Consider the following 26725-nt stretch of genomic DNA (forward strand, 5'->3'; position numbering starts at 1 on the left):
GCCCTCCAAATGCATGCAGTTTGTTCTATGTCAGTTATACCTCAACAAAGTAGTCAATGAAAAGTCATAAAAAGCTAACAGGGGGCAGGGCACAGTAGCTCACGCCTGTAATCACAGCTCTTCGGGAGGCCGAGGCGGGCGGATTTCCTGAGCTCAGGAGTTCGAGACCAGCCTGGGCAACATGGTGAAACCCTCATCTCTACTAAAGTACAAAAAACTAGCCGGGCCTGGCAGCCTGTACCTGTAGTCCCAGCTACTCGGGAGGCTGAGGCAGGAGAATTGCTTGAACCCAGGAGGCAGAGGTTGCAGTGAGCCGAGGTCGTGCTACTGCATTCCAGCCTGGGTGACAGAGCGAGACTCTGTTTCAAAAAAAAAAAAGGCTGACAGATGCAGAAAAATAACATATCTTATCAGCCTTCTGACACATCTTTAAAGTACTTCTTCCCTAAAATCTTTACTGAACACTCTTTCTTTTCTTTATAAAAGTTTTGTAACATTATTTTTGACCAAGAGAATAGAAATAATTCAGCTTCTTTTTTATCACTGTTGATCAAAGTTGGGTTTTATTTATATCTCAGGAAAATTTTAAACTATTTAACTCCATTGGTGGCAATCATGCATTCTACTTTGGTATCATCAGATGTCATCAGGATAAGGTGAGTCAAATACACTAAATTATGATTTGCTGTGATGTAAAAGCATACGTTTTCATCTATAGCAGCACTTGCTGTTTTTAATGCTGCTGTAGTATTGTGCCTTAACAACACAGGAATGCTAGTATATTCTACTTTGTGTGATTCCAATTGTATATGCTGCATTTTAAAATACAATTTTTGAGGGCCTATAAGTGCCAGGTACTATTCTAAGTGCTTCAGGTATAGCAGTGAATGAGACTGGCAAAAAATCCTTGTCCTTATTGAGCATAGATTTTACTGACAGGAGAAAGAAAATTAATAAAAATCATGTATAGTATGTTATATTGTTGAATGCTATGGTGAGAAAAAAAGCAGGAAATGAGGATGGAAGTTGCATACAACGTGGTCTGGGGCAGCCTCACTGAGTGGATGACTTTTGAGAAAAGATCTGAAGAATCCAAGGCAGTGGGCCACGGGAGTAACTAGCGGGACAGTGTTTCAGGTAGAGAGGCAGTGTGTGCAAAAGCTGAGGCTGGCCTGTGTGTGGAGTGTTGAGGAACAGAGTAGTTTCAGGAGTGTGAGAAACATGAGAGCAGAAGGAGGGGAAATCATAAAGGGGAAGTGACAGATTCGGGAGGAGTGTAGTTTGGACTCAGGATGAGCTGGGACTCTTTGGAAGATTTTGAGCAGAGGGGTGATGTGATGTGATTTGTGTTTTAACAGAATCACGGCAGGGGGTTGAAGACTGACCCCTAAAAGATATGTCCAAATCTAGATATGTCCATGTCTAAGACTAGATATATCCTAGTACCGTGAATGTGACCTTATTTGGAAATACGGTCTTTGCAGATGTAATTAAGTTAGGGATCTCAAGATGAGATCATACTAGATTCAGGGTAAGCCCTAAACCCAGTGACTGGTGGGAGATAAGGAGTGAACACAGCTGCAGAGAAGAAGGTAATGGGAAAACACAGGCTGACGCCTGAGCGATGCATCTGAGAACCAAAGACTCCAAGGCTCGCCAGCGCCCACCAGCAGCTAGGAGAGAGGTGTGGAACATCTAGACCTTCCCCCCACAGCCTCTAGAGGAAACCAACCCTACCAAAACCTTAATCACAGACTTCTGGCTTCCAGAACTGTAAAAGAATAAATTTCCATTGTTTTAATCCATCAAGTTTGTGGTAATTTGTTCCAGCAGTCCTCATTAATGAATGCAATCTTGTTGGCTTCTGGTTGGAGAACTGACTCTCAGGGAAGCCAAGGACACCCCTGAGGAGGCCACTGCAGTGATCCAGGTGAGGCCTGCTGTTTAGATCACAATGGTGGCAGCAGAGTGGGGAGAAGCAGTACAATCCTGAAAATGTTACAGATAGAACTCAGAGGATTTGTTGGCAGGTTGGAGGTGGAGGATGAGAGAAAAAGTTTTTAGAAAGTTGTGTGGAGCCTCAGTAGCCAAAGACGTGGGCAGTGCTGGTTCTTAAGTTTATGCTTCTCACCCAATGTTTCTGCAAACCAGTCTTCATTTTTCCCAGCCCCAGCTCCACGTTCAGCAGAGCTAGAGAGAGATACAAGGCTGGGGAGAGAGAAGAGACGTGTTCCGCTGTGTTGACTTTCTGTCCCTGTCAGCAACACTACCACAGGAGCTAGTTCCAAATTCTAGCTTTTCCTCACACTCCCAGAGCGGCCTCACTGGGCCCCTCCGAGGTACCAGCACCCACTGGCCCTCGCGCCTTCCTGGGTGGTCTAACTCTGTGGGTGCTTCCAGGAGGCTGCAGGCTTTTGATGAGCCCAGCTCTTCTGTTTCCCCAGCCCTCCAGGCGGAGGCTGCTTCCTACAGTTACAATCTCCGTGCTGCCTCGGGGACCCCTTTTGCCTTTCAGACCTCTAATACCTGGTTAACAATTATTTATATTAAACTCTGAGAATAACGGTGTGAGTTCTAGTTCTCAGACTCTGACTAATGGAGAAAGCATCAACGATCCCAAGAAAATCCTGAGCTACAGGAAGCACAGAGTTGCCATAAACAAGGCTGTGAACAGCAGGTTTGGGGCCTGGTTTTGGACCAGACATTTAGATGCCTGCTGGACATCATGAGGTGTCTGAGGGAGATCCTGAGTGGGCTGTCGGGTGTGTGAGTTTTGACTTCACGGGAGAGGCCTGGGCTGGAGACGGCCATGCGGAGGCCACCAACATGGGCATTCAGTGCCACAGGCCTCCAAGGCAGCCTGGAGACATTCTGGGTCTTATATTTCTTCTCAGTTCCAGAATCTTAGCACAGATGGCACAGAGAGAGGCTTCGCAAATATTTGCGGAGGAAAGGATATATGGATAAGAGTCAGTGAATGGTTATTAGTTGAGTTACCGTGCTTACAACAGTAAACTATTTCAAAAATAAGAAGGAAGTTTCCTAGGAATAGAACCCAGAGGACACGGAGGAACACGGACACCTCAGAACCGACTTGCATGGCAAGCCGGGTGCACTCCGTGGTGGCCAGTCTCCAAAGCGGGCATTTTCCCCAACAGCAAGTGTCCCCTTGGGATTTTTTGGAACCCACGGCCTGGTTTTTCTCAGTCCAAAACTAACATTTGGAAAGAGAGGCTCAGTTCCCAGCACATGAACGTGAACCTCCCCTTTCTGAGCTTCCTTAGGGGTAAAATGTGGCCTTTCCTGTTGAGTGTTTCTTTTATTCACCCCAGGCCTCACACTTACCTTCCGTTCCGCTTCAAGTTCTGGGGCATTATTAATTATTCATCTCTCCCAGTCCTTTTTCTTGGGAGCAGGATTTCCCCTGGTTTAGTCTCATCTCTGGTCAGGTGGAACAATGGCAGGTAAGGCCCTTCCTCCTCTGCCAGGACCACAGTGAGTGAAAAATAATGCCTGGACCCTGGTACCTCAGGCGGCCCCAGCAGGCTGGCAGCAGGGCCTCGGGTGTCAGGTGGCTGTCATGATTCTGCTTTTTTGCTTGTCGTTGCAGCAGCATTGGATGTGAGCAGCGAAGGTGCCGAAGAGGACAAAACAAGGTAAGAGGAAAAATTTCCAAAGCCACTCATTCCCCCTTGGAGAACTAGACCTGGCTGCTCTTTCTGTCCTGCATTAATTGGTATCATCCTGAAGAAGCTTCCTTTTTAAGAACATTACAGCTGCGAGTCATGTGATCGTGATTGTGTCAGCTGCGGAATCAGAAGAGTTAAAATTAGTAAGGTTTCAGTAAATTTGTCTTAAACTATGATTGAAAACTGCTGCGTACCCCTCCGCCTGCACGTTCCGGTAAACTGCCTGCTGTGCCCCCGTGATGGGCCTCACCTGCTTTCCCCGTGGGGAGTCATGCAGCTCAAGGAGTGGGGCTGGTTCCCTTCCCTTTAGCTGTGTGACACCTTCCTCTCCCAGAGTAGTCCAGACCATGAGGGAGCCGCAGTGCCGATGGAGCATGGACAGATCGTTGCTGAGCGGGTCACTTTGGAAGCAGGTGGGTGGGCTGCAGAATTGCTCAGACCCAGACCCCTAAGGGCTCTTGCTCAGGGCTTCGGTGAACTTACCTACCTGGTTTTTTCCCCTATAGTCCAAAAGTTTTACCATGCAATCAGTCCTGTGACATTTTTGGAGGGAAAGCTTCAGAGTTCCAAGCACTAGGTAGGTAGGTGGGTGGTCTGATTCCCATTTCTGCCCACCACAGGCTGGGCAGGCCTCCCTCCTTCCCCGTCTCCAAGGCCGCCCCTCTGCGTGGCAGAGGGAAGCTGATGGAAGGCCATGCCAGTGTTATCAGATGATAAGATGACAAGGTTTAGGATAGTGGAAAGAGGACAGATGCATGTAGCTTTCCTTACCCTCATTGTAACCACTGCTCTAAAACTGATTTATGCCGTTCTGCCGGCCCTGAAGCTGGCCAGGGAGTGCCTTTGCTGGCAGTCTGTCTTCAGATGGGAGGAGATAAGGGAGATCCGGAGAATGGGTCATCAGGAAGCATTTAGAGAAAATTGCTTGCCCTCCCAGTGCCTTACACAGTCCACTGACAGACACTGTTTGTCGTGGCTGAGAGTTATTTCATGATTTTTAAACAACTACAGAATGTGGTGTGTGATCCCAGATGCAATCATGAGCTCATTGTGTTCATCCTTGCTAATGCCTAGCAGAAAGGCTAGTTGTTGGAAGACTCTCACGAGGAGGCAAAAATGAGGTTAAGATGAGCACATTTTCTTCGGTAGCAATGGGCTTTGTGAGAGGTGGGAGTTGTGCTGGCTCCCATTGCTGCTGGGCATCACCTGGAGTGGTCACTGCTGTTTGCCAGGAGTGGCTGTTCCCAAGCAGAAGACAGTGAACCTAATGCTTTTGCTGTCCTCTTCCCCACTTCCCCGGATGATCTCCAGACAGATCTCTTGGGGGTTTCACTGGCTGCTTTGGGAGTAAATACTTGATGTGCTCAAGTCCTCGGATGGAAACATGAAGAATGCTTTCCGGGTGGTTATCAGCGCAGGCAGGGGACTCCTTGATAAGGATTGCCTAAGACTTTGCTCTCTCATTCTAACCAGAATGAGAACATAGCTATTGTCTACTTAACATCAAAACCCCCACATATGAAGTCCAAAACAAATTCACTTACAGTTTTGCCTGGACAAGGCCATGCATTTAGGTATCTTGGCTCTGACACATGGCTTGGTTGTATTTTTTAATCAAAAATACACTTGGGCTAGTAGATTTGAGTATCCTCAATCTTCTTCTCTATGGTGGTGACCTTGGGCTCAGCCAGAATCTTTTGCCAGGTTGTGAACAAGCATTTTTATTTTTTTTTTTTCCAAAACAGAAGATGACTTGACAAGGTAATCAGATATTGAGGTATAAGCATAAGTAACGCTAAATAAATAATTATTTAAAAATTTGAAAAAGAATGTTTTTAAACCACTAGTCAGGAAACAGCAGGGCATTTTTTATGGATCGGCCTCCTGTAATTTTCAGTGGCCTTGGGCTTGTGGGCAGGAGGTAACTGCAGGGTTGGATTAGCTTATTGATGCAGTGTGCTTGGAAAGGACAGTAGGATAAAAGGTTTTTTAACTGGCGGGCCCACGACCCTGTGACTGGCTGATCATCCTGGCGAGGAAGGAGACCTAAATTGATTTAAGGACCCTGCCAGCTTGCCATTGCCCTTCCTGCTTGTCTCTCTCCCTGCTCTGCCTCTGTCTCTTTGCTTTAGTCTCTCCTCTTTTTCTGTTTCTCTCCCTCTCTTTGTTCTCTCTTACACTTGTCTCCACCTATAAACTTTACAAAATAGTAGGTATAATTGGGTATATACATACATTTAAAACATTCTGGAAAGAGTCTCCCCCACAACCCAGCAACATTTTAACAAATATCTCTGAATGACAGGATTACACATGACTTTACTCTTTTCCTTCATATGTGTCAATACTTTTTAATTTTTTCAGTGACTATATCTTTCATACTCAGACATTTTTAATAAAAATGAGAAGTAGGATGCTGAATTATCTACACAGGATGAAGGTAGTAGTCAAATGTGAAAACAGTTTGTGTAAGAGTCTCCTCTCTTGACTAACATCAGCTGGAGACAGTGTGGGGACAGTGTCTTCTTCAATGATGTCCTCAGGCCTGGGAGAACCACTTCACAGAGTGGAATTTGATAGGTGTTTGTGGCATTAATAATTAGGGAAGGATATATGATGAAAAGAAAAAGCAATTTTGGAGGAGGCAACTGTTTGGTTTTCAAATGATTGCTATTGAAGATTCGGTCTACTTGAATAAAGTGAAAAGGATAGTGGTGTAGAACTAAAAGGCTTGACTGGACACAGGCAGGATTTAATAAAACTCTCATTTTTAACCCCAGTAATCTTTTACCAGAAAGAATATTACAGGGGTCAGGAAGTGGCTGTCTCCATGAAAAACAAATCTGGCAGATGTTTTTTAACCAAGAAAGTCAGTCCTCTGTGGGAATCCTAAATACTGGTCTTTGGTCACTTGCTAAAAATATATATAAAAGCAAGTGTGGGATGTGGGGGCAGCTCCATTTTTCTCTGCGTTTAACAAGCCTGTTTCTTTCAAGGAGAAATATTAATGGATTTCTCTGGTGCCCAAACCTACTTGTGGAAGGAGGAGCCTGACCTTACTGTCTCCCCATTCTACATAATCTGGGTGTTCAGCCAACTGGCACAGATGGGCCAGACGCCAGGCTCAGCAACGTGCCCTGTACACAGCTTTCTACCTCCCTGAAAGCAACCACCTATAAATGTCTGGTGTGAAGACTACAAAAGTTGAGCGAGTTAGTAAAATGCTAAGCTGCTTCCAACAGGACATTCATCCCAGCTATTGCTTTGATGGGTGAATTTAAAGCTCTGCTAAAGGAATATTTCCAGGAATTCCATCTCTAAAGCAGCACACTCTGGGACTTTAGTGGTGGAGAATCCACACCCATATTTTTCCCCCAAAAATCACTTGTCTAGTTGCCATGTCTCCTCAGGACTATGTTACATGACTCCGATGTTTCTAGAATATTTTGTGCTGAGTGACTTTCTTAGAAAAAAAAAAAAAGAAAAGCAATTGGTAATAGCTAACAGAATTTGGATTGGTGATGACTAAGGACTCAAGGTGCAATTTCTGGTTATTGAGTAGTCACTTTATTTACTTGGCAGGATGACAGCAGTATTTTGAGAGAGTAATCTTTATTAATTTTGGTCCTAAAAAAAAAAACCTGAATTTCTTTTAGAGAGAGGCCCCCAAAGTATATTTTTTCATGTCAAAATAATATGAAAAAAGACTGAAATTTCAATAAGGGAATTCCTCAAGCACATTTTATGTTCAGCATCAACTGAATTGTGTTTTCTCTTTTATGTGGGCAATCCATGGACTGTTGTAAGTCTATAAGCCGTCGTGTCTAACATCTCATTAGCATCAGCGGAAGTATCATTGTGAATGGCCTTTCTCCTAAAAATAGATACCTTCCTGGTATGGATGGGTGACCCTGCATGTCCCTGCTACCATCCCTCTGTGCTTACTGTCTCCTTCGCTTCAGCCTCTTGAGTTCATTTGAAAAAATAGAGCCCCAGAATAGCGACAGATGACTCCAGGAATGCCCTGACCTTTGAAAATGTTTGTGGACACTCTGAGCCAGCCATGAGCTGTGAAAAGACATCTACTCATCTTCCCTGTCTCCTACACGCCCTCTGGCTTTCCTCATTCAAATATAAATTTGCTTAAATGATTAAAGAGAAGTTAACTAAGTAAAAACAGTACTGCTTCCTGTGCAGAAATTACATGCTTGTTTTGATGAGGGCCATTTATTTATTAGATGGTTTGCTGCATGTTATATTGTCTTTGCAGTCTGCTGAGCTACCTTGATTGGATACCAGGAGGAAATTATTTCTTAATGTAATTTTATGCTTAATTTATAGATGCAATGCCTATGTTTTTTAATCATTTCTGCTAGCTTTTAAAGCTCTATTAATACTTTAATTATGAGTTTTCTTTGTTTTCATAACCTAAGGCTATTTGATGGGCAGGCAGATTTTTATAAATTAAGTAGATATGGTTCACTTACAGAGGAAACAAAATAATCAGAGAAAGTAAACTATTTGGAGGAATGACTATAATCAGTTTCCTAATTTAAATAAAGATCTGCCCACAGGGCAGAGCCTTGGCGATTTGACTAGACCATCACTTTCTGAAATAATGGAGCCTCCACTGCCACCTGCTACTGCTCTTACCTCAGACATAGAAAAACTTTCAACCATTATGTGAAAAAGGAATAAGATTGAATTATATTATATTGTAAGAAGAAAAAAAAAGAAAAAGGAAAAAGTACAGAAACTCTAAGACCTGGGAATGCTAGCCTTGACTCTTATTAATTGGCTATGTGAACTTGGGCAAGGTATTTACTTTCTATGAGCCTCAGTTTCCACATCTCTAAAAGTTTTAATAATAACATCTATTTTTTTCTGTCTTTGTAGGGCTTTTTTTTTTTTTTTTTTTTGAGACAGGGCCTCACTATATTGCCCAGGCTAGTCTCAAACTCCTAGGCTCTAGTGATTCTCATGCCTCAGCCTCCCAAGTAGCTGGGACTGCAGGGGCACACCGCTGTGCCTAGCTTTGACAGGGCTTTTATAAGGGAGAAAGGACATAATAGATGTAAAACTGCTTGTCAAACTGTAAAGTGTTGTACAAATATAAGGCAGATGCCACATGCTGGCAGTCATCGGCCAAATATTGCACATGTATTTCACTTGGTTTGCACTGTATTTTTAAAAACAGAGCTAACATTTAAAAATAGAACAATTTACATAAATTTTAGATTTCCTACTTCTCTTGAAAAACCAAACAATGTGGCAACCTGGGCCCTGTCTCTGTGTGGCAGCAGTTGGTCCGAGTTGAATTGTGGCAGCCCCTCAAGAAGGGGCATGCCTTTCCAGTTCTGGTGATCTGTACCCTTCCCTGACAGCTCTCTGACAATGACAGTGGTCTCTTTCATGGTTGATACAACTTGCCTGGCTCATGTGTGCATTTAAATGTGTGATACTTGAGTAAGATATTAGACAGACTGCTTTAATTCTGTGGCAAAACTCTTTGGATTTGTGAAGACAAAGCTAAAGCCCCAGCTTGGACATTTTTCAGCTGGGGCAACTTGGTCAAGTCACTTCGCCTTTTTGAACCTTTTTCTTTCTATGTACAATGGAAATATGATAACTACCTCATAAGATTTTGGAAAGGTTTTATATAAGATAAGCACCTCAGCTTATAAATAAGAATGAGTAACACATATCTGTTATGTGTTAGTAGATATACAGTTATTTATTACCACACTGCTGCTTCGTGTAACAACCATAAAATCTCAGTGGCCTATAGCAATAAGCACTTATTTTTCCCTATTAATTTATAGGTTGAATGGATGGCTCTGCTGATCAGGGTTGGGCTCTCTCACATGTCTGAGGGCAGTGGCTGGGCATTCTGTTCCATGTATCTCATCCTCCAGCAGGTTGGTCTGGGCTTGTTCTCATGGCGATGTCAGAGGAACAAGAGGGAAAAAGCAAGAATGTGCAAGTGCTTTTTCAAGTCATTGCTTGTGTTATATTTGCTATTATCCCAGTGATCACAGTAAATCACATGGCAAAACCTAAAGTCGAGAGTTGGGACAGAAAGGCCCTTCTGCAGTGGGAAGGCACTGCAAAGTTACATAGGAAAAAGACCCAAGGAGGGGTGAGGATTTGAGGCCATGCCTGCCATCTATCAGCCACAGTAGGGCAGGCTAACCTGCTGAAACAAATTCCAAAGTAGATAATAACTGAAATACTCTAGAAGTTAATTTCTTGTTCATTTTAACAGTACAAGTCCTGGTTACTGGGTGGCTCCTTTCATTTCTTAGCTCCATCATCACCTAGCATCCCACTAATGCGTATATCAGGGGTTGACAAACTTCTTAAAAGGCTAGGTAGTAAATATTTTAAGCTTTGAGGGCCATATGGTTTCTCTTGCAACCACTCAATGCTTCTCTTGTACGTAAGCAGCAATAGACAATGTGTGAATGAATGGGCATGGCTGTGTTCCAGTAAAAGTTTATTTACAAAAACAGACAACAAGCTAAACTGGCCATGAGTCATAGTTTGCTGACTCCTGCCCCAAGAGCTACAGGCCTGGTAGATATTAGGTTAATATGCAAGTTAACAGAGAGGAAAATTTTACCAAATATTTTGCCCATGGAATGAGAGGAATCTCCAGCTTCCCATCCTGCCCTATCTGAGTCTTTGCTTTCTCTGGTGCCAAAACATTAAGCCAATTCTCATATATGCACATTTTCCAAACAGTTGTTTTCTACTTCAAGATAATAATTTTTTAATTAAAGAGTTAGAATAGGCCAGGTGCGGTGGCTCATGCCTGTAATCCCAGGACTTTGGGAGGTCGAGGCAGGTGGATTGCCTAAGCTCAGGAGTTCAAGACCAGCCTGGGCAACACGGTGAAACCCCATCTCTACTAAAATACTAAAAATTAGCCGGGCATGGCAGTGCTAGTCCCAGCTACTCGGGAGGCTGAGGCAGGAGAATTGCTTGAACCCAGGAAGTGGAGGTTGCAGTGAGCTGAGATCGCACCACTGCACTCCAGCCTGGGTGACACAGCAAGACTCTATCTCCAAAAAAAAAAAAACAAAAAAACAAAAAAAAAGAGTTCGAATAGCTTAACTGCTTTTTCTTTTCTTTTCTTTCTAAAAAGGCTTCAAGATGTGTAATGGCTCTAACATAATAGAAATGTATGTGTAGAATAGTTAAGGCAGGTGTTCCTGATCAATGACCGGCTTTTTTCCACAAAGACATTCACGGACCTACTTCCTTGCCCTCTTGGGGCTTCACCATCCCCTCATAGCTACTTCTTGAAAGCTTCGGTCATAAATGGCACACATTACTTCTCACTTTCCACAGAGGAGAATGTTGACATATGGCCACGTGGAACTGCAACAGAGGCTGAGAAATCAGTCTAACCACATATGCTACAAGTATGTTCCTATGCAAAGAAAGAATAGCTTCAGATGGATAATTAGTGTTGTCTAATGCTTACAGAGCCACAAATATCCCAGTACCTAACATAGTGCCAGGTATGGGTGAATTGTTAAGTATTTATGGAGGAAGGAAGGGAGAGAGGGAGGCACACCAGTCTAGGTATATGGCCTACCCATTGACAGGCAGATGGGACTGTCTGTGAAGGATCATGCAACCCCATCTTGCCATCTGAGGTTTAATCTTTGCAGTACTAAGTAATTATTTGTGTCCCTTGGATTCTGTAAATGTTGTACTACAACCGTACACATGTCCTCTTTGACTTTTATAGACCTGGGGGAAGAAAATTAAACATTCTTCATTTTACTTACATAATTAACTCGTTCCTTTTGTCACTTATGTGTAAGTCAATAGGAAGGAGGAAACAATATAAGAGTAACTGGAACACAACCTTCCTAAGCATATAGGCTCAGAGTTGTCAGAATCATGTCACAGAACAGTGAGAGAGCATGCTTATATTTCTCTGCACTCTCATCTGCCTTTAAGGTGTATCTTAAATGGACTTTATAAAGGTCAGCTTCATTACAGGACTTTGAAGCAATTCCAAATGGCACTCTCTAGGTGCTGCCTGTGTCTGGTTGAGGAGGAAGACTGTGCAGTTACCTCCCTGGCTGCACATATGGCGCCTCTCTGCTCAGTCACCTCTTACCACCCTCTGCTGTTTTGGTGACCGTGTAGGGAAGTTCCATGTTGGAATCTGAAGAAATCCACTTTACCATTGAGGACAGTGCTAAGGGCCCAGTGGCTGAGGGGGAAATCCTTGGGACGATGTTGAACACAGTTAATGCAGGGAGGGAAGAGACACCTGGCACTCATAGCTACCACTCTGCCTTACTCAGAAGGTGAAGAAGAGAGGATGAGTACAGAGGTCTACTGGTGGAACAGAAATGATGGGGAATGGACTGGTATCCGCTTTAGGGCCCTGTGGAGCTGCAAGGCTGGTTCACGCTTGCCCCAAGGTACCTACCAGACTGAAGGTCTGAACTGCCATCTTAACCTGACTCTTTCTCTTGGAGTGACTTCCAGTGGTGGGTGTGTACAGTCTGCTAGACACAGTGCCTAACCAACCATGAAAGATGCCTTGGCTGGGATTCCCAGCAGTGGACTGGGGTGACTTTCTAAAACAGAACTCAGGCTCCACCTCTAAGCAGGGTGTGGGAGTCTAGACAGGAAGAGAAAATAAAAATTAAAAAAAAGATTTCTCAATTATATCAAATCTGGCCCAAATGACATAAAACCAGTCTAATTACTTGAGATACATGGTCTAGGAAAGAATTTAATATTTATTAGTCTAGTACTATAAGAGAAAATTTATTTTTGAGCATTTGACACTTTGACATTTCTGGATTGAGTCAAAACAATAGGCCACAGTCTCCTTTTTCTTCCATTCCATGTCATTCCATTTCATTCCACTGTATCTTTTTTCATTTCATAATATTAGCACATACTTAATGTTTCATAGTGTGCTTGTGTTTTTCTGCTTCAAGTGGAATATTGCTTAAGTTGTACAATTGCTTAAGTTGTAATCACTATAGCAAGCACTAAAAAAAAAAACTATACAGAGATACGGTAAGAAAACAAATACATTAAATAGAATACTAAAAAATGTTTAATTAACCCAAAAGAAGGCAGGGAAAAGGAAACTAATTCCAGTTAATACTAATTAAAAGCAGAGATGGTAAAATAGATTTTTAAAAAGGATCCAACTTAGAAACAAACAGAAAACAAATAATAAGATGGTAGAACTAAATCCAAACTGATCAATAATTATATTAAATGTAAATGGTCTAAACACACCAACTATATGCTGTCTACAAGAAATTCACTTCAAACATAGTTATACAGGCAGAGGACAGGAAAAGATTGTACTATGTCAATTTTTTTTTTTATGCTGTGTAACAGATTACTACAAGTAGTGGTTTAAATGCTATGTAACAGATTACTACAGGTAGTGGCTTAAATGCTGTGTAACAGATTACTACAAGTAGTGGTTTAAATGCTAAGTAACAGATTACTACAAGTAGTGGCTTAAATGCTGTGTAACAGATTACTATGAGTAGTGGTTTAAATGCTACGTTACAGATTACTACAGGTAGTGGCTTAAATGCTGTGTAACAGATTACTACAAGTAGTGGCTTAAAACAACACATATTTATTATTTCAGGGGTCAGAAGCCTGGGTATGGCTTAGTTGGTTACTTTACTTCAGGGCCTCACCAAGTTTTAACCCTCAGGGTCTTGGATGAAGCTGTGGCCTCATCAGAAGCTTGGGGGTGGATGATGGTGGGGGGAAGTGCAGAATCTGATTCCAAACTTCCTCAGGTTGTTGGTAGAATTTATTTCCTTGTGGCTGCAGGACTGAAGCATAAGTTTCTTATTCACATACATTTGCCAATGTAGATGAAACAGACTAGCTCCTCAGAAAACCAGAAGTTACCAAAACTAACTCAAGACAAAATAGATAATCTGAATAATCTTATAATTATCAAAAGTAATTGAATCTATAATAAAAAATCTTAAAAAACCAGAGTTTCAGTTAGTCTATCAAATATTTAAAAAAGAAATCAATCCTCAACAATTTCTTTCAGGAAATAGAAGAGAAAGAAATACTTCCCAACTCATTTTATGAGGCCAACATTACACTGAAAGCAAAACTAGACAAAGGCAGTAACAAGACAAGGAAACTACACGTCAATATCCTCATGACCATAGACACAAAACCCCCCAACAAATTATTAGCACAACAATCCAGCAATATAAAAAAAGAATACTACACCACAACCAAGTGGAGTTTATCCTGAGAATGCAAAAGTAGTTCAGTCTATGAAAATCAATCAATGCAATTCACCCTATTAATAGTCAAAAGAAAAAGAGCACATGATTATATCAATTGATGCAGAGAAAACATTTAAAAAATTCAACATTCACTCATGAAAAAAAACAGCAAACTAGGAATAGAAGGGAAATTATTATCATTTAATTATTTTTGAGACAGGGTCTTGCTCTGTTGCCCAGGCTAGAGTGCAGTGGCATAAACATGGCTCACTGCAGTCTTGACCTCCTGGGCTCAACCAATCCTTTCACCTCCACCTCCCAAGTAGCTGGAACCATAGGTGTATGCCACCATGCCCAGCAATTAATTTTTTAGAAAATTTTTTATAGAGATGGGGTCTTGCCATGTTGACTAGGGTGGTCTTGAACTCCTGGGCTCAAGCAAGTTTCCTGCCTGAGCCTCCCAAAGTGCTGGGATTATAGGCATGAGCCATTGTGCCTAGCTGTGGCTCATGCCTGTAATCTGTAATTCTTAAACCTAATAAAGGATACCTACAAAAAGCCTTGAATGTGTCAAAAACAACAAAGAGTTCTCAAATGCTGGGCAACACTGCACAGTACAATTGCTTTCCTTGTCCTAGTGGAGTGCAGCAAGAAAATCCCAAGGCATCACCATTTCCAAAATTGTGCTTATCGTTCCTGATAGTCTAGTGACCAGCAGTTGGCGAGAACATGAGTGCAACAAAAGTGAGCTCTGGATCTTTATTGTGTAGCATTGGGATCGGGACTGCACACTCTGTGTCTTACTGTGACTACATCGTGCAGAAATGGGGTGGTGAAAAGAACATTAAGTTGGTGGAGAAGCACTTTGCTGAACAAGGATATAGGCTCTGATAACAAGGCTGTGCGTCAGGAAGCTGGCAGTTAATCCGATCTTGGGCGCCTTCTGGGAACCAGAGCCAGCAATCAGCATCACGCAGAAAAACAGCAGGGACCTGGAAATGAGATTTCTGAAAGTCAGGAAGTTGGCAGTTGAGTCAGAGCTGCAGAACCAGCTGGAATAAGAACCTTTAGCTATCAGTACCAAGTAACAAAGCAGCAAGGAAGTGCTCACTAAAGGGACCACGGAGAGTTTTTTTCATTGTTTTTTTTTTAAATGAAGGGACTCAGAAATAAAAAGCTTTGCTTAATTATTGTCACAGCCAGCCAGAGATTCGAAACAGCAGAGTCATAAAGAGAAATGTCTCATGAAGGTTATTGTCTCATGCAGACGAGTGCACTTGAATTTGTAGTCAGGCACTTCTGCTTTTGAGCTTGTTTCTGTCAACCAGGCTTTCCACACTTTCTTCTTAATGACTGGAACTTCTGACTTCCCCAAGCTCTTCCATGAGAAGTTGGGTCTCTCAGTCAGTTCAAGCAGAAAAAAAAAGTTCAACAATAAGGCAAAGTTGGAAGTATAATTTCAGGAGTTCTAATCTTCAGCACACACTTAAATATGAGTATGTATCTTTTTCTTTCCTGTCCTCCTCTGGAATTGCTAACAGAATGCATCAGTTTAATCGCTCAAAGAATGTGTCAGTTAAAGCTTAGCTTAACTGTAGTTCTGAAGTTGAGCTGCTCTGGTTCTCAAGATGCCCTAAGCAAAGAAAAGTATAGAATTTTGCAGAGGCAAAGAAGTGGTATGGAAAAGTCTCAGAAACAAGCCAGCTCTTCCTGGAAAGAAAAATCACTGGATCTCTCAGTGGCCAACAGAAGAACTCCAGCTTTTTATTTGAGACTCACAGCCTTCAAAGCAGCACATGTGACAGAGAGCACCCAGTGTGGACATCCAACGACCTGGTTTCAGACCCACATTTGCCCCTCTGGGGTAGTGGTGATGGTGGACTCTTGATTCAGGCAGTCTGGATTCAAGGGGCAAGTCTGATATTTTCTTATTGTTGACCATGAGCAACTTAGTTCACCTCTTTGTGCATCAGTTTCCTTATCTATAAAAAAAGATGATAAGCATATCTATCTTGTAGAGTTGTTGTGAAGATTAAATGAATTCCTACTGCATGTGTAAAACGTCTGGAACCATACCTAGCTCATTATAAGTGCTATATAAACGTTCGCTGTTATTATATACTAACTAGGTCCTAGGATAATTTACCTGTCTGGTTTCAGCTTCCTCAGCTGTAAAGCTAGAGTGCTGGCTCTCAAAATGTGGTCTGGAGACCTCTAGCATCAAAATAACCTAGAGTATCAGTTTAAATAAAATCTCTTAGAGTGGGGCCTGGAAAGGAGCTTATAAAAATGCTTTCAAAGTCATTCTTATGCATGTTTATTTAATCATAGGAGAACCCACATAATTAAATGAGCATTGAGCTCATTCAAACTGTTGGCATTGAGTTGCTTTGGGAAGAAGAGAAAAATTATGCCCTGAGAAGCACAGCACTGACTCTCTGACAAGAGAATGGAAAGCTGAGTCTGAGCTGTAGACAGGCTGTGCCCATCCTGGCAGTGAGTGGGAATCATGGCCTGGAGATGGGTGAGTCACCTTTTTCATAAATGTCCATGGACTGGTCATGGAATGACCTGATAAAATTCTCCTTCCCTCTTGTATGGACTCAGAGTGAGCCCTTGAATCTTTGTGGCAATAAACAAAAAAAGTAACTTGTTGGAAGTCGGAACTGACTTCTCTGTCTTCTGTGCTCCCATTCACATTATTTCTATCCTATTATAATTCACATCCGACTGTAACACAGTGAAGTACTATGTGTATCTCCTCCTGAAACTATGAGCTTCTTAAATATAGGGTGAATACCTTATTCATCATTGGATTCCTCTCTCTTCCTCCTCCTTTGCCCTGACATTTAGCACAGTGATTTGCATGTGGTTGTTCTTTAGTGTTTGTTGAATGAATCAGCAGAAGACCCTGTTTGAACTGAGTCACTGGGATGGTGTTTACAAGTCTGTGATCCCAGGCAATGTACACTGTAATCGATGAGACCCACAGAAACAAAGGCAGTGGAAAAATCCTGCCTCCATCACAAAAGCCTTTGCAGTATTAATACAGTGGAAGATATAAATCTTAATTAGTAGCAGGAAAAAGTGATGATGTATCAAGGTTCTCAAAATGTCAGCTGGTGGCTGCTCAATCCATTCATTTATAGCCGCTAACCATAGCACTGTGATACTGAAACCAATACTGCTAATTAAAGGTGTAATGACAATCAGTCAGCTCACTGTTAATTGATTCTTAATACTTCAATTACTTGTTTTTATGCCAGTCGAATTTAATCAAAGGAGGTCAGAGAGTCATACAAGGCTTATAATTTTTAAATGATTTGCATACATTAACTTTTATGGGCATCATTTTCAGAAGCCAAGTGAAAAGGTACCTATATTCATATATACTTTACTTGCTCATTAAAACTTTTGGAAAATAAATTTAATCCATGATGACAAATAGATATAAATATTTCAACAACAAAGGGGAAATTTTGTTACACCTTAGACTTTGGTTCTATATTCTATTTCTTTATCCTCTGCTGGAAAATAACCCCTGGATTTTTAATAACTTAAGGAAAAGTTTCACTTGGGGCCCATTCTCCATCACCTTATTTTTCGCTTCTTGTTGTTGACAAGTTTTGAGGGGAAAGTGGTTTACAGATCCTCTGTAACCCTTACAATGTGGCTTCTGCCTCCTTTGCGTATTTGAAAGCCACCATTAGCCTTTACCAGCTTAACTCAAATGGCCTTTTCACGGTCCTTGGTTGTCTTGTAGACTTTAATACTATCGACCACTGTGTCTTTGAAACTCTGCCTTCCTTGACTAGGATCTCCACTAACTACTCCATCAGAAATATTTTCCAGAAGGAATTAAAATAGCCTGCAAGATAGGCGGGGAACATAAGCATGGAGGCTTACTGGGCCACAGGAGGCAAGGAAACCCTGGAGCAAGAAGTGGTGGCTCCTTCTCAGGAAGAGGTCAATGACCAGCAGGTCAGAACACCCAGACCAAGAGGGAATGGAAAATTCTACTCCAATTCTAGGCCTGTGTTTGTATTTAAGGGGGCAGGCTGGGAGCACATCTCTGGGAGGGTGGGATGCAGATTTTAGTTGCAGAACAATGCTGTGTTGATCAAGTCCTTTAAAGAGAGGACCACCAGGGATCCAGTCCACCCTTGGAAATAGGATTGGCAGGAGAGAGAGAAAGCAGACCCCAGGTGGCTGTCTGGGGCACAGGTCTGGGCTTTTCCTGGGTGGTGGAGGTGAGACAGCTCCTCATCTGGAGTTGATTGGAGATTCCCCATGTGGTGTAGGTGGTATGCACAAAGCCACTGTTGCCAAATTCCTCTTTTGACATTTGGGTGTTTTTTTAAAAAAAAAACCACTGTTTGCCAACTTATACCCACAGTTTGCAGACGGCATCCATGACTACGAGAAGCTGGGGAGGGAAAGACACTCCCATAATCCCTCTCGGTCTCTTTTCCCATTCAGTCTCCATCCGTCTTCCCCAACCCTGATAGTCTCTGGCGATCTCTTGGTGATTTCACCTCTCATAACACCAGTTGGGGAGGCAATGAGCTGTGAAGATTGAGGCCTTCCTGAGTTAGGCAGACCCAGGCTGGAAAAGCTGCCTCTTACTCATCCTTCCTAAGCCAGTTTTCTCATCTTTAAATGGCCTTGTTGGGTTGTTGTGAGAATTATATAAAATAAAGCATGTGAAGAGCCCAGCACAGTGGCAGTCACGTTGCTGTTTCTTGATTATTTCAAGCTCTGCCTTCTCTCCATCCCCAAATCCAAATTGTCTAGCCATGAACTCATGTCCAGGCTCTGGGTTCCACACCTCCAGTGGCTTAAAGACATTGAATGGAAGGCTTTCTCCTGTCAGACACTGTGCCAGACTCTTGATTTACATCACCTCAGCTATTGGAATTGTTCCCATTAAAGATGGAGAAGAGGCACAGAGAGATTGTGAAACTTTCCCAAAGCCACACAGCCAGATTCAAACTGAGATTTGTGTGACTTCAAGGAGCTCATACTTTTTGGGTCAAAATTTGGACTCATCATCCCTGAGTAGACCTGCTCCTCACCAGGGGAAGCATAAAAATTAAAAATTCCAAGTCCCTTTGAATTTTCCTTTCTTATCACCCCTAGCCCCACTCCCTATCCCCTCTCCCTTGCTGTCCTACCCCACTCATATCCAACCAGTCATTATATTATCTATTCCTTATTCCTCCAGTGTCCTTCTCCCCTCCTTCCACCATCACCCTGATTCAGTTCTCAACCCCTGGGTGGGGACTCCTGACCTACTTCCAGGAGGCACATTCTGCCCTGGTCTTCTTGGTAGGGTATAACATGGTGCTGAGCAGGACAGACCTGGGAGCCTGACTGCTGGCTGCAAATACTGGTTCCATCCCTTATTAATGGTGTGGCCATAGGCAAGTTACTGTAACCACTCTGTGCATTAGCTTCCTAATACCCACCTCAAAGGGGTGTCATGAGGATGAATTGAGTTAATCTTTAAAAAGCACTTGGAACTGCATCTGGAACACAGTAAGCAATTAAACCAATTGGAACAAATAAACCAATTGCAACCAGACCCCTGGTCCTAAAATGACAATTTTATTTGAGATTCTCTTAAGAAACTTCTAAACCCTGAAGAACTGAAGGCCAGGGTTGTGCCAAAACATCCACCCAGGCTGATCCCACTGCCTCCTGGAGAGCCCCTATGCTGGTTCTCTTGTTTGCTTTCTAGATTCTAGATTTGAGCCTCACATTCCTGCTTCTCAGCTGCGCAGCCCTCTCCTGTGACTCTTAGTCAGCTTGCAGGACCCCTTCAGGACTTCCTCCTCCAGGCGGTCTCCCCAGCCCACAGTGATGACCCCTGCTTGAGACTGGGAGTTTCTTGCCCTTATTTTGTACTTAATCGTGACCTGCCACATGATATTTGTTATATCGCATTTTTTTTTTTTTTTTTTTTGAGATGGAGTTTTGCTCTTGTTGCCCAGGCTGGAGTGTAATGATGTGATCTTGGTTCACTGCAACCTCCGCCTCCTGGGTTCAAGTGATTCTCCTGCCTCACCCTCCCAAGTAGCTGGGACTACAGGTATGTGTCAGCCTGCTCAGCTAATTTTGTATTTTTAGTAGAGATGGGGTTTCACCATGTTGGTCAGGCTGGTCTCCAACTCCTGACCTCAGGTGATCCACCCACCTCGGCCTCCCAAAGTGCTGGGATTACAGGTGTGATCCACAGTGCCTGGCCCATAATGCATTCTTATACATTTTTATTTAACTTGTAACAATACTTATGCTTTGTCTACACAACTTAATTATAAGCTTCAAGCCAGTAGAGACTTTTCCTTTTGCCTCTTTGTTTTCTCCACCGTGTCTAGGATAATATTTTGCACATGAGATATGTTCCCTAAACATTTGCCAATTGAATCATAAACCACTTTAAAACAAAAATAGCTGACATGAGGCTAAATATAACAAAATTAAGTGTTACTTGGTTTCTTAGTTTCATTTTGAAAATTTTTGTTTCGTTTTCAAAGTTTGGAAGTCTTTAATTAGAAATGCATTTATCCTATATGGTACTTTGAAACCAAAGATGTTAGAGTGACACTTTATTGTTTTCTTGAAGTGTTAAGTGATGTGTAAATAGAATATTGTTTGACTAATTTTTTTTTACATTTGTATATTTTAAGGTATGGGGAGGGTGGTTTTTGAAATATGACTAAAAGTCAAGTGAGAAGAATATACATTATCACCCAATTTAATTTTAAGATTAGACTGAAGCACAAGAAACTTCAGCATCATTTAGTTCTCCTTCACGTTATATGGAACCAGCAATCTAATACCTATCCTGAGAATCTGTGGGCTTCTCTCTTTCTTTTCTCACCCTACTCTAGTAACTACTTTAACTTTCAATATCCCTTCACGAGTAGGTTTTTGTCATTTTGAGATACCCCCACATCTTTTCAATCAAAAGGCAGAGTGGGAGGAGAGGAGGAAAAAGAGAAGGAAAGAAGTACAGCTATTCTTTATGTCTAGCACAACTCTCTAATATTGCAGATAGGAACCAAGTACCTTACTGGTGCATGTCATTTATTCAATCTTCTTAATCTTTTCTTTGTAGTGAAAAATCCTAGATTCTTGAGCTTTTCTCAGAACGTATTTATGACTTTAATCATCCGGGTTGCTCTCTTTGAAACCTTTTCCAGTTTCACAATAAAAACAATTTAACAGAGTTTCTGAGCCCTAGTGTTTTTTCTTTAGAAAAAGGGTACTTGCTTCACTGGAATTTATCCTCCTTCCCTTTCTTCCCCACTTCTTCACTTTCTTTTCAGTGTAAAGCTGAATTATACAAGAATTAAAGAAGTCATTTGCTTCTGTTCATTCTTGATCAGTGTGTGTGTTTGTGTGTGTCTGTGTGCGTGTGTACAGTCTTAGCTCAAAAGAACAAACTTTAGTCAATAAGTTAAGCCAATAGTGAGAAATATCTAAACTCCCCTCCTGGACTGGGGCTTAAGGCTCTTGGAGCCTTGCCTGATGGAGAAATTTGAATGAGCTTATGGTGAAAACATGGCTTACAGTATGTGGATCCTGAAGCCCTTTCACCCCATCTACTCTAGTGGACCAATGTTGTTTTTGCCCACTCAACATCCTTTCTCCTTTCCTCTGGGAGAGGAAGGAGCAGGAGTCCCATTTCCCATGGGGAGTCCTTGTGGCTTGACTGGGGCAGACACTGCACACATCTCACAGGAGCAGGCAGTGACTCGGGCCTGGCCAATCAGAGAGCTCTATTTCCCAATTCACAGTGATTGGTTCAGGGCTAGACACATGACCAAAGCCAGATCAGTTCAAGTTTGCCTTGGGACACTTCTTTTTGTGCTGTTCTTCCAGTGGAGGGGGCTAACTTTATAGATTAGCAACCTTGGGTTGCTGTGGCCACCTTGTTTCTCAGGTGGAGAGAGCCTGTTAGAAAGATGGAGAGAGTGAGAGAGAGAGCTCTGATGAAATCCTGTGAGTGATGCCTGAAGTCAGTATAGCCCTGGGCATGTCTGAAATATGAGCCGAGAAACCACCTTTGGAAAAAAAAAAAAAAAAAAGCTAGTTTAAGTCATGTTTTTGTCACTTATACACAGTTCCTAATACACTTGTCACTTTATAATGAGGACATTGAGCCACAGGGTGATGAAGTGTCTGCCGTAGCCTCCTAATTAGAATTTTTGCTGCCATGCTGGCATTATCCCATGTCCTTGACTTCCAGCCCACCACTCCCCTTTTCCCTGTGATGCCAGAGTGGTCTTTCTAAACCTCGTATGTGGTTGTCTGATTGAGCTCTTTTTTTTTTTTCTTTTGAGGCAAAGTTGCTCAGTCACCCAGGCTAGAGTGCAATGGCACGATCTCGGCTCACTGCAACCTCCGCCTCCCAGGTTCAAGTGATTCTCGTGCCTCGGCCTCCCAGGTAGCTGGGATTACAGGCGCCCACCACCACACCTGGGTAATTTTTGTATTTTTAGTAGAGGCAGGGTTTCGCCATGTTGGCCAGTCTGATCTCAAACTCCTGACCTCGAGTGATCCGTCCACCTCAGCCTCCCAAAGTGCTGGGATTACAGGCATGAGCCACCATGCCTGGCCTGAATGAGCTCTTTATGATGAAACTCTTTGATCACTCTCCAGTTGCCTATGCTGAATACAGCTGAAGCTTCCCAGCACGGCACACATGATCTCACAGTCAGGTCTCTGTCCCACACGACTGCCTCTGCTTCTCCTTGGTATTTATGTTCCAGCTATTCTAAAATACTTAAGGTTCCCCAAGCATGCCATGCCATTTTAAACTTCTTTCTTTTGCCACCTAGAATTCCCTCTGTCCGGAATGTTCTTCATGTTCTATGCTAATTTTGAGCTTTTTATTTGTCCTTCAAAATTAATCTAGTTATAACAAAAGTCAACCCAGTCATCATCCCTCTCCCTGAAGGAGCTTAGAAACTAATAATAATTCAAGTGACTTCCCTGAGATGACTTGGCTGGTAGTCAGAACTGGAACCCAAGTCTCCTGACTTCCAGCCCATTGCTCTCCTACTGCCCTATGATAGATTTCACCTGGAAAAGGTCCAGTGGATGCTTAATTCTCCTCTGTTTATGAAAGCACATCAGTTGCACTGGATCACCCTTATTCCCCACCCTGGCATCTGGATGGCAGCAGCAGACTTCATTGTACAGAATTTTTAACGTGCCACCAATTATCTGCTGTCTTTCAGGTTGTGCTAATAGCATAAAATGTACTATTCATGTATAGTGGTAGCTCCCGGCTCTAAGCATCTGGCCTGCTAACTGCATAGTAAATAATAGTAAACATGCTGCAAGTCTTAATGAACTACTTGTCTAAAATTATTTCTGTAAAATCAGAATGCTATTGTTGCTATCAATAAAAACAGCCATTGTGGACGGGTGCCTGGGCCCCACTCTGGCCCAATTAAATAAGAATTGCTGAGGGTGAAGCCAGGCCTTGTGATTGTGAAAGCTTCTGTGGTGATTCCAATGTACAGTCAGGGTTGAGAATCACTCGGCTCATCCGTTCCTCCTTGAGAGGAGGCCTAAGCAGGATTGACAAAAGTTTTGAGCTATGGAACCAAAATAAGGTCATAAGGGGAAGATGTGACATTTTAAAAGAGTTATAAAATATATTTACTTTTTGGGTGATTTGGGGCACACTGCCTAGGAGTTAGGCCTCCTCTGGAAAGATATTTTTTAGAAAAGAAAAAATAATTATATACATATATATATGTGTGTATATATGTATATATGTGTATATATATGTGTGTATATATATGTATATGTATATATATGTGTGTATATATATGTATATATGTGTATATATGTGTGTATATATGTATATATGTGTATATATATGTGTGTATATATATGTATATATGTGTGTGTATATATATGTACTTTTTACTGGCTAAAGCTACATGTTGTCTGTATACTAAACATCATTTTCTTTGTTTCTGTATTTTTTCCTCATTAAAATATCATTATAAAGTGCTGCCTTATTGCCGGGAAAACAGAGAGGAGTTCACCTAGTTAGCTTAACCTTTCCTGGAGACTTTGTTCTACTTGATCACACTTTGTGTTCCTAACTCTCCTCATTCCTGCAGTGGTGAGAATACAAAAAAATTCTACAAAATGCTCTGTTGGCTTCTTTTGCCCTTCCCTTTGCCTCTCCAGGGTAGCACTGGTCTGTACATTGTATCTAAATGCACTAACTGAACCCGTTTTGTTTTTACATTTAACTCCTCGTAAGTGATAGATATCTTCTCTAGTTAAAGCAATCTGTACAATATTTAAAAGTTTCCAGTTTAACAAAATCATCCTTGCTTAGTTTTGCTTTGTGCCTGGTATACACAACATCAGGCTCAGGATATTCAGAGTTCATATATGCCTTGGCAAGTGGCAGCAGGGCTTTCCTGGCTTTGGGGATCACGTATGGAAATCCAAACCCCTCAAAATGTGTTCTGTGCTTCTGAATGCTGTTTTATTGTTTTACTCTCTCTGCAAACATGCTACAAGTCTTTTTTTTTTTTTTTTTTGAGACAGAGTCTTGCTCTGTTGCCCAGGCTGCAGTGCAGTGGTGCAATCTTTGGCTTACTGCAACCTCTGCCTCCTGGGCTCAAGCAATCCTCCTGCCTCAGCCCCACAAGTAGCTGGGATTACAGGTGCATGCCACCACACCTGGCTAACTTTTTGTATTTTTAGTAGAGATGGGGTTTCACCATGTTGGCCAGGCTGGTCTCGAACTCCTGACCTCAAGTGATCCACCTGCCTTGGCCTCCCAAACTGCTGGGATGACAGGTGTGAGCCACTGTACCTGGTCATGATACAAGTCTTAATGAACTACTTGTATAAAATCATCTTCTTTCCTTTTGACTAGGAGTAGAAGTCCTATTTTATATGAGGAGCCCATTCCATATGGCTTGAGCAGGGCAGCCCCTGCCCTTATTTCATAGGAGGAGGATTTGACTTAGACCTGGACAATCAGAGAGCTCCATTTCTCCATTCATAATGATCTTTGTGATTCATAGGGAACTCTGGTCGTAGTGATTTATAGTGAACTCTGGTTCAGAGTTTCCTGTGTCCACCTCTTCACTTTTCTCTTAGAGTGGAGAAATTGATTCCTGCACTTCCCACCCACGGAACTGAGTGCCCAAGCCATGGCAATATGTCAAACGAGAAACACATCCATGAATCCCTCCACAATGAGTTATGAATGAAATAAAACAGACATAGCCCATGTTCTAGTGTCTGTAGAGAATGAAAGAGAACTTCATTTTAAAGTGCTACTAAATTCACAGTAGCTTGTGCTATATGTTTTTCAATACCAGATAGTGAAAGTAAGCCTCTGTTATGGTAAGAGGTGGGGTGAAAAAAAAAAAGCATACATTTTTTGGCTTTGAAAAATGAGTCTTTCTCTGGAAATGGTGGGAACCATTGTTGTGCATAAAGACACTGGTGCAGTGGTGTTCCTTATACTCTCCCTTTACAGGCCACAAAATGATGAGTTTAGAGCAGGGCTTCTGAATTTGAGGGACACAACATACTCCCCTCAAACACAAGGGCTCATTGCCGCAGTGATCCTCAACTAGTGCTCTGCGTGCTCCTAAGGAGAATAATTGGAATCTAAGGGTGGCCTGGGACATCGTGGTAGGTATAGATGACTGGAAAAGAGACACCATGGTGATGTTTATATCCCTATCCCTGTTCAGAATGTCGGAGAATGTGATTTGAGACCTGAACCTTAATTGCTACTTAATGGCAAAACCAAGAGAGTAAAACAGCTCAGGTACTGTTTCGTTCCCACTCCTTGTTTTGCCTAACCCACTGTTCATTCCTTCATTTGTTCATCAAAATTTTGCTGAGTGCCTCTTATGTGCCAGATGCTATACTACTAGGCAATGGGATTATAGAGGGAGCAAGACAGACAAGGTTAATATCAAAAAGAGATCTTGTATAATGGAGATGTTGCTGCGAATGAAGAAGCCTGAGAAAGCGCTTTTGAACAGGAGAGTTTGTTAGCCGCTGGATATGGTAGTCAAGTGAACAATGTGTTTTCCAGGAACCACTGCAACTTTCTCCAAATGGCTTTGTTTTATAGATTTTTCTCCCAACTCTGCCACCTATTTTTATCCTTGAAAAGGGAATTTTACTTGCAATGTAAAAGAAAAAAATGGTCTTGGGGTTATTTCCATCTCAAATAGAATTTGCTTTCACAATACAAAATAGTTTTTAAAAATAACTTAAACATTCTGAAATTACGTTAAATTATAAAATTTCAAACTTAAGGAAAAGAGCATAAAGTTTAAATTTAAAATGAAAGGAGATCTTAAGACCCATCAATTCTATTCCTAGGTATTACATCAATTCTATTCCTAGGTATTATATGCAAGAGAAAGAAAACATTTGCCCACACACACACAAAAATACTTTGTGCAAGACTGTTCATAGTAGCTCTGTTCATAATAGACCCAAAGTGGAAACAACTCAGGTGTCCATGACCAGGAGAATAGATAAGCTGGGACAGATCCATAAAAGGAATACTACTTAGCAAAACAAACAACCACCACAAAGTAACTACCCTAAATATAACAACATGGATCCATATCAAAATATGCTGAATGAGGTCCAGGCTTCAGTGAGCCGTGATTGCACCACTGTACTCCAGCCTGGGCGACACAAATGAGGCCCTGTCTTAATTAAAACAAAAACGAAAAACCCCTGCATGCCACA

The sequence above is a fragment of the Pongo abelii genome, chromosome 11 (genome assembly GCF_028885655.2).
Source record: "Pongo abelii isolate AG06213 chromosome 11, NHGRI_mPonAbe1-v2.0_pri, whole genome shotgun sequence".
NCBI lineage: Eukaryota > Metazoa > Chordata > Mammalia > Primates > Hominidae > Pongo > Pongo abelii.